We start from the raw sequence: 8,799 nt of genomic DNA, 5'->3' as shown, positions 1-8,799 counted from the left end.
AGGAAAGCAGCTATCACTCTGGACCTGGCCTGACTCTCTCTGTAGCCTTGAGGGGACAGAGGAAATCTGACCCCCCGGGAAACCTGAGCCCCCAAGTCCATCAATGACCCTGCAGTGTGGAGATTCCTCATTTTCATCTACTGATTATATCCCAGAACTGTCTTAACATCTTCTCACACCGTGTCAAAACTGGCGTCTCTCAGCAAAGCTGAAAGACAATATTGGCTTAACAAGATGGAGAAAAAAATTGCCAATAGCCAGCCAGCCACCATCAAGGCACTCTTTGAAGAAAATTAAAGCTGTTGTCTATTGGGCAGTTATTTGTGAAACTTGTGTCCTTTAAGAAGACTGGTGTAAGCCCCTGGTCCCACTCCCCAGGCATTTTAGGACCCAAAATGGGACTGAAGATGGGATTATATCCCAAAATACCTGAACTGGAAGACACTCCAGCAATCATAACCACCTCTGTTCTGGTGTGGACGGTGCCAGCCGGGTTAAAGACAGCATCACCATAGGAGACCTGAGCTAGCTGGATGCAGAACCCAAGCTTTGGTTTCCCCAACCCTGTCCATTGTGCGATACCACACTGCTCATTCCATTTGTTCAAAAAAGAGACTGAAATTAAACCCATGGGTAAGAGAAATAGTACATTTCTTCAGGTGATTGTAGTAATGGCTCTTCACCTAATCTGTGTGTTATTACACTTGTATGATTTCTTTGAATACGTGTGTTTTTGTTTTAACAAAAATACCAACTCTTCAATTCTAACTCCCTCCACCCCCTCCCCGCCCCCGCCATGAATCCTCCCCTCCCAGCTTGCCCTGCTCCCTCTCAAGTGCACGTTTTTATGGTCTTTGGTCAATCTGGTTTAATAGGTTACCTGTTGCTGACACTCTCACTTCACATGGAAAGTGACTTGCTTTCTGGAAGTAGAAGGGTATGAGGCTGTGACATTTGTAAATCTAGGAAGTAATAGCTCCCCAAAAGCAATGCAGAGAACTGCAGATATTGCCAGGAAAGGAGAACGGTTAATTGAAACTATCTGGGGCATGCAGTATTGAACAAGGAGATGGTTTCTGAGCAACACATATCTCAATGTGGCTTGCCAAAGACCTGCACACTTTTAATTTGCTGTACAAATTTGGTTTACAATAAAGTGTAAACATCAAACACCGGTCGTGGAGCGCATTAAACATTAACTAACTGAGACCTTAAAGACTTGAGTAGAACATTAAAATTAAAGGAGAAAGATAGGCCAGGCAACTCTGGGAAATTAGGTTAAGACTCTAAAAGAGAATGTTTGTTGGCTGGGTAAAAATAAAGTAAAAACTATTTTAAGATTGGTAACCATTTGTCTCCGTAGACAGGCTATTCCCCCCCCCCCCCCGAGATTATATTTTTAAAATCAAGCAAATTTACCAAGGCAATTTGATTTTCTGATTGTTCTCCAGGATGCAATGCATTACCACCCAAATGAGCCCTGAAGGGTGGGGGTGGAGCATTTTCATTGCTGTTCCCAGACCTATGATCCTTAGATGGAACTGTGCCTTTTATCCATTTTGTGTGTTTGTGTATATTCCATGTTGCTTAGCCTGAGGCTCAACCCCATAAAGGTTCAATAAACTTTTGTTGGGCCGCAAAATGAAAATGCCCTCTAAGGAGATAAGGATGGCTCCCAGGTTTACCCATTCAGATTTGTCGGGTAAATACCAAAACCCAGCATGAGTGTGGACGTACTCCCTTCTCAACAAGAGCAATAAGCCCTTCCTTGGAAACAGTAAGATTCAGGAAAAGGAAAATAATACCGTATTCAAGTGCTTGTTCTCTAAGTATCCTTTGCCCCAGTGGGGTTCACAAAGTAAATTCCTGCAAGGTAAGAATGTTTTCTCTCAGGAGGAAGTTTGGTACGCTGCTTTTCTTTTTAATATCTACTAAGTGTCTAGGATATCGTAGGTGACAGCTCTCAATAATCCCGTGTAAGTAATGGGGAGGCTGAGTGGTAAAAATGAGTTAAACCACTACTAGACCAAGAATTAACTCCTAAGACAATTTAAATGTGGCTGCCTATCTTTAAAACATCCAGTCATGATAGAACACAAGAACCCTTAGAAGCCCTGTCTTAATTTGGGTTGCCTCAAAAGTACACCCTGAGACAAGGATTTGAATGCAAGAAGCTGATTTGGGAGGCAAAAGAAACACCAGATAGGGAGAAGGAAAACAAGACAGGATGGGGAGGGCAGCTGATACGAGATGTATTAACAAGCCAGCTACTAGTCGGCACCTGGAGCTTAATCTCTATGGAAAAAAAACTGGGAGTTCTGCCAGTGTAGAACATCCATCTCAGAATTATCCCACCAGAGAGATGGAGCTGGGGTATTTATACACCAGCTGCCATCAGTCTTTGGATGAGGTTGTTCCTGAGAGGCATTAATTCCAGGGCACTTGCAGCTGACTACATAGGCAGGCAAAGCAGGTTTTGGTGGCCAAAGGAAGCTCTTAGGCAAGAAAAATGGCAGAAGCTGGGAATTGGAAAGCAGGCCGACATGCTCTAATGTCATCAGAGTGAGGGACTATGGACAGGACCCTAAGAGGCCCCTTTGGTGGAGTGTCTAAATATTCAGCAATAACTTCTGAGAAGTTTAACTGCAGTTCTTTGTTGTGTCCAGTATAGTGGCTAACATTGTAGGGGCTTAATCAGTATTTGCTGAATGAAGAAAGGAAGGACAGAGTAAGACATCAGTTAGTGAACTTTTTTAAAGCTCCACATATATGGTTTTTGCACTATTTAGCACTGAAGAGTTTAAACTTTTCTTTGGAAGCTATACAATATGGGCTCAGGCTTGGTATCAGACAGACAAAAGTTTAAATATCACTTCTATCACTTTCTAATTGTAAAAGCTTGAGCAAATTACTTCTCTGAGTCTCCATTGCTCCATTTATAAAATGCCTTTTTCATAGTATTAAATGATATAAAACGGGAGAAGTAAGTGATAGAAGGCTGGGTACAGTAATTAACACATGGTAAGTACTCAATGCTACTATGATACAATGCTACTACTCAATGCTACTAGTCAGTTCTCTGACTTCAAATCCCACTTGTGCCACCAACTATTCATAGACCTTCAAGCAAGTCATTTAGCCTCTCTGGTGCAGCACTTCCCCATCTTGAAAGTGGAGACAAAAATCTCCTGCTGCTCATTCCCCAGAGAGTGAGGTCCTAAGAGGATATCATAAGAGGACTGTCATACCTACTGAGCCCTTTACTGTTTACACAGCCTTTTTATGTATGTCATCTCATTTCTGAGCAGGAAAGGATTTTGAAATTACAAATCATCCTTCCAGTGTAGGGGAGTGCCTCTCCTTTTCTCCAAATGCCCCCAAATCTGATTTGTGTTTGGATTAGGTTGTAGATCGTGAAATGGTCTGGAGACCTATAGGAGCTACACTTAGAGGAAACTGGGCTTGACTCATCAGTGCTTGGCCGAGCAGTCAGGGTGGGCAGGAGAGTGTCCAGCAGGGACATGCCCAAGTGGATCTTGTAGACTCATGTTCAGGGTGGCGTGTTTATAAAGATTCTAGATGAACCAAGAGTAGAATTTATACTGGAACCATTGAACCAATGAAGTCATGTAGGCAGGGATCAGAGTGGACCTGTCTAGAAAGAGCAGGCAAGGTGAGTCTCATGCATACCACACCAGGAGATAGGTGCCTAAAACTTAGCCTGGGGATGATTCCATCAGCATGTCTGAGCACTAATTATGTGCCAGGCCTGATAGCAGATACAAAGATGAGTGCCCTTTTATTATCCCTACTTCACAGTTGATGAAAGTGAGACTTTGATATTTGCCCATGTTATGGAAAACTGTAGCCCAGGTCTCCTGATGCCAAAGAGAGGGTTTTAAACCACTGTATAACACTGACTTTCTGTGACATCATAATATTTTGATACCATTCAAAATATAACTATAATAGAGAAAAACAAAATAAAATCCAATTGACAATATGTATTTTTAAACTTTTAGTATCCTGAGGAAAAATATTTTACAACAAAACATTGACAGTCACTGGACTGAGCATTTGAATCATGAACATACTTTACAAGAGAAGACAAAGTCATGACTACCACTCTCCACCGCTCTCTTATCTTATGGTATTGCTAAGCCTTCCACAAGAATTTGGGCAAATCAGCAAGAATAAATTTAAGTAGTTAGTCCTATTTGTGATTAGTTCCCTTCATTGCATCTCAATGAGCTCACTTGAAGAGAATCTAAGAATAAAATAATAATTGCTAGCATACTGTTCATTTACTGAGCACTTACTCTGTGCCGGGCACTGGGCTAAATGCCTCATCTAGGTTGTATCCTCTATTCCTCAACATCCTTCTAGGTTATGTGCCATTAGCTTCCTCTTTTACAGATGTGAAAACTGAAGCTCAGAGAGGTTGAAGAGCTTTTCCAAGGTCAAGTTAAACCTAGTAAGTGGAAGAACGATTCAAATCCTGACTGCCTGATTCTAGGACTGATGCATTCATCCCCAGTGCTGTGCTATCTCTGGAGTCTTGAATCCTAGTGATGAAAAAGTATCCATTTTCATTTAGACATTCTCTATTACATAGGACAAATATGGGCTTTTAAGTATTGTAAACAACTTTTTTTTCTAAATGTACTTGAGCAAACTTAGTTCCTGGGAATTCTTGAGAACAGAGTTTAAGTTCCAAAACAAGACATATCTTCCCCAATTGAGCCTGTCATGATGTAGTTGTATTTAAAAAGTAGGATATACAATTGCATACAATATATGATCCCAATTTCATAAATATTTTTTAAAAGTTTTAGTAAATACATGTTATAATACTTTCAAAAAACATTGTATTTTATATACAAGGTTATAATCCTGAACTTTTACTTAACCTTACTTTATGAGTATACAATCTCTATGATATTCAACATGGAAAAAAATTCTAAGAAGGAATACATGAAAAGCCAAAATGTGGTCTCTATTTTTTCTTATCTAAAAACAAATGTTACATGTATTATCAGGAAAAAATGAACATTAATATTTGCTCATTTCACCATGTATCAGGGACAAGACTGGGTTTTTTACATCTATTACGTCTCAACTAATACCTACCACAAGCTTGTGTGTAGCTTTCGTTTTGTCCATTTTGTTAATAAGGAAGCAAGTTTCAGAGAAATTAAGTGGCTGTTCCACAGTTATTCAACTGAAAAGTGGCAGAAGTATGATTTCAACACTTTCTTACTCCGGGCTGAGAGCTCTTTGTGACACAACGCAACCCATCGTACAAATTATTTATTTGGCATCCATACATGTCTCTGTGACACAATCGTTTCCCGAGATATTAATTTATGGTATGTTCCTGATTTTACATGGGTCTAGAAGAAGAAAGGTATTTTCCCCTCCCTAAATCAAAACTGTGGAGCCTTCCCACAATGGGCAAGATTCCTAGGGCAGAGGTATCTACAAGTGGGGAAGACCTGGGCTTCCAGGAGGAGGGAAGAGGTGCTGGGATCCAGAGAGGCTGTCCACCAGGTCCCCAACCCAGATGTTATGCCCAAAGGTCTTGCTGCCTCAGCTTAGCACATGGTGAGTGAGGTTGCCCGTCTTTGAAATAAGGAATCCTAGGATGACTCAGAGTATAACTTGAAAACCTCCAACCTAAAGAATTAAATTATTGAACTTTCTCCTTATTTGTGAGGTCAGGGCTCAGACTTAGCAGTAAGCAGTTTACTCAAACATGGCACAAAACCCGCTTCACCAAGGTCTCTGAGGCATTAAACTCATTGACACCATGCCAGGGAATTCACCCTGTTGTCAGGGATAGGACGAGATGCAAAATGCCGTAAGTGTTCCAACAGTCCACTCCTTGCATTTCTTTCAAAAGCTTCTCCTGGGGCAATAGGGCTGCCAGGGGAATGGCAGGAGTTGACTACTGACCAAAAAGGTTCCATTTCATGGAAACTGTGGGCATGTAGGACCCCACCCCATTCTAACAGAAACCGTCTTTCAGTTCTCTCAGCTACCCTTCTCACTGTGTCCTTTAGCACAGGTTCCACTTCAATCACCAGCAGTAAATAGAAAAGGCATGAAAGCCCCCCCCCCCCCAAAAAAAAGTCTTTTCATTTTAAACATCAAGATTTCATTGCTTTGTGCTGTGGCTAATATCAGACCACAAAGTGGCAGGGCAGTTCCCCAAGCCCATTCTGCTTCCAAGCTCATTAAACTTTGGAATGGGGTTTGTCCTTTGTGAGTGCATGTGTTTTAAAGCTGTTTTATGACACATTGTCAGGAACTCAGGTACCGGGCCTCTTTAACTCCAGCTTTCAGCAGCTGCCTTTGCACTTCCCTTTCACATAATTAAACACCCTATGGTACTTAACAGAGTAATAAGTAGCACATCAATAAAGCAATAAATAATTGTATTCAGAAAAACTTCAGAGCCATCATCCATTAAGCAGCAGCTGTGAGCAATAGTTTTGATTAATCAATAAGGTTATAGAATAGGAAAGCAAAAGTCAGTCGAGGCCGGGGAAAGAATCAGCCAGACTTCGCAGCCAAGGAGGACTCTTATCTCCGCGGCAACTTGCAGGGAGAATATCAGTTGGAAGCACTAGCCCAAAGAGCAACTGCAGCCGCAGGGAGCCCCACTTCCAGAAACTAGTTAAAAATGCTAGTTAAAAACAAAGAAGCGGGACAGTTCGGCTCTAGGGCAGGAGGGCTGCCTACTGAGAGTATGGAGTGACGGCCCCATAAAAGCAAAATGTTTCAACTTCAGAAAACAAATACTGAGCTGAGCTGAGCTGAGGAGCCAGGAGGAGGATGGCGACAGGCCTGCGACGCCACCCGTGTGTCCACAGTGAACTTCTCAGTGTCCAGGGGACAAGGCCCCTCAGCCTCCCGCCAAGAGGGAGACCCTGTAGGAGCGTTGGTACTGGACCACGGCCGAGACGGGGCTGAGGAGGTTACTTGGATGACGGTGCTTGCGTTCCTCAGCACCACCTGTGGAGTTTTGTTCTGTGATGGCCTGCCTGGGTCCCGTGCCTGCACAGAGGAATCGGAATTTCTGAAGGTGAGGCTCAGGAACCTGTGTTTTTAACCTACCCCCCCAGGTGGCTGCCGATGTGGAGGCCCCTGTGGACCTGGTGGGCTAGGCCAGCCTTGCCACGTGGGCCACGAGGCTGTTGAGGCCCTGAGCTTGCGACGTGAAACAGCTCTCTGGCATTCTAGTTTTGTAGCTAAGCCATGAGTTTATTCGTTTGCAGCCATAGTCTCTAGATGGCAAATGGGCCCGAGGTGCACAAGGTCTCGGAGGCTTGTGTCCAGGCCTCTGCGATGTAACGTGTGCCCCCAGAGAGTCTGATGAAACTAGCCTAGTATCCGTCACATTAGAAGTGTTCTTCCATGCCACAAAATGCAGAGGACCTACTGTGTGCCGGGCAGTGTTCTAAACACTGAGGATTCGTCACGGATGAAAAGGAACAAAAATCCCTGCTCTCAGGGAGCTTTGTCCTAGTGGCGCCTCAGAGATTTTTCAGGTGTGTCAGTGCGCGCGAGGGTGAGGACTGAGCCAGGGGAGCCTTGCACACCCCATCTCTGTTTTACAGCACAGCCGTGCTATCATTATAGACATTTTAAAGCACATGTGGAAGTAGAGAGAGTAGTATAATGAACCCCCATATACCTCTCACCTTGCTTCAACAGTTGTCAATTCATGGCCGGTTTTCTTTCATACTCACTTTCACCCTCATCGCCCAGATAATTTTGAAGCAAATCCCAGACAACGTATCATTTCATCGGTAAATATTGTCAGCGGGTATCTCTAAGATGCAGATAGTCTTTTTAAAAAATAACAACGTACCATGATCCTACCTAAAAAGCTACCATTAATTTTGTAATATCATTAAATTGACAGTCAGTGTTGGCATTCCCCCAACTGTCTCATATTTTTAAGTGTATTCATTAAAGTCAGGATCAAAATAAGGTCCATATATTGAAATTAGTTGATATGTCGCTTCAGTCTCTTTTGCTCTAAAGCATCATTTCCTTTCTCTCTCCCTCTCCTTCTCCTTTTGGTCTTGAAATTTGCTGCAGTAACCATGGCTTTTATTCTATACAGTCTGGATTTTGCTGATTGCATCCCCACGATATCATTTTACATGTTCCTCCTCTGTCCCCTGTGTTTCCTGTAATGTGGTCATTATAGTGAGAGTTTTGTTCAGAGTTAGTTTTGATTTTTTTGGCAAGAGTATTTCAGAGGTTTATCAGGAGGTGTTTAATATCTGGTTGATATTGAGCTCTTTGTGATGTTAGCAGCCATGCGTGGTCATTGCCTAGATCACTGTTTCATTAGGGGTTCATGAAAGATTTGTGAACCGCTAAGAGAATTCATCAGAATCATTGCGTTAGATTCCTTATTCAATGGGTAATATTGTAATCTTAATAACTTCGTCAGCTGAACCCTTCTCATCAGCTTTCTGGTTACCCTGAGATACAGGAGAGGCAGGATGAATGATTGATTTCTTTATCAGTTTTCAAAATTAGTTGGTTTCTTTGCACCAATCAAAACTTTTTAAAGTATATTTATAAACCCGTGGATTCGAACAATTTGGTGTGTTTTAATTCATTGCAGTTAATGTCCTTCTTGATTCTCATGTTTTCACATCTTTGTCCAGTGGGAGCTGACTCAGATTGGCTCCTGGACACTTGTAGTCTTTGATAAATTTTCTCTAGTATGTCAAGATGTTCTAGGTGCCTCTTGTACCTTTTCTGCCCCAGATCTGG

The 8,799-nt window shown here is 42.4% G+C and overlaps 1 long non-coding RNA gene across 1 annotated transcript in view; it reads right to left on the bottom strand.

The window, feature by feature from the left end:
* LOC309635822 overlaps positions 1–8,799 on the bottom strand; it is a 65,288-nt gene that overhangs the window by 40,858 nt on the left and 15,631 nt on the right. The window lies entirely within an intron of this gene.

This window comes from Balaenoptera borealis, assembly GCF_965194805.1.
Source record: "Balaenoptera borealis genome assembly, chromosome: 10".
Lineage (NCBI taxonomy): Eukaryota > Metazoa > Chordata > Mammalia > Artiodactyla > Balaenopteridae > Balaenoptera > Balaenoptera borealis.
Note: the sequence above shows the minus strand (reverse complement) of the source record. Positions and strands in the feature narration are given on the sequence as shown.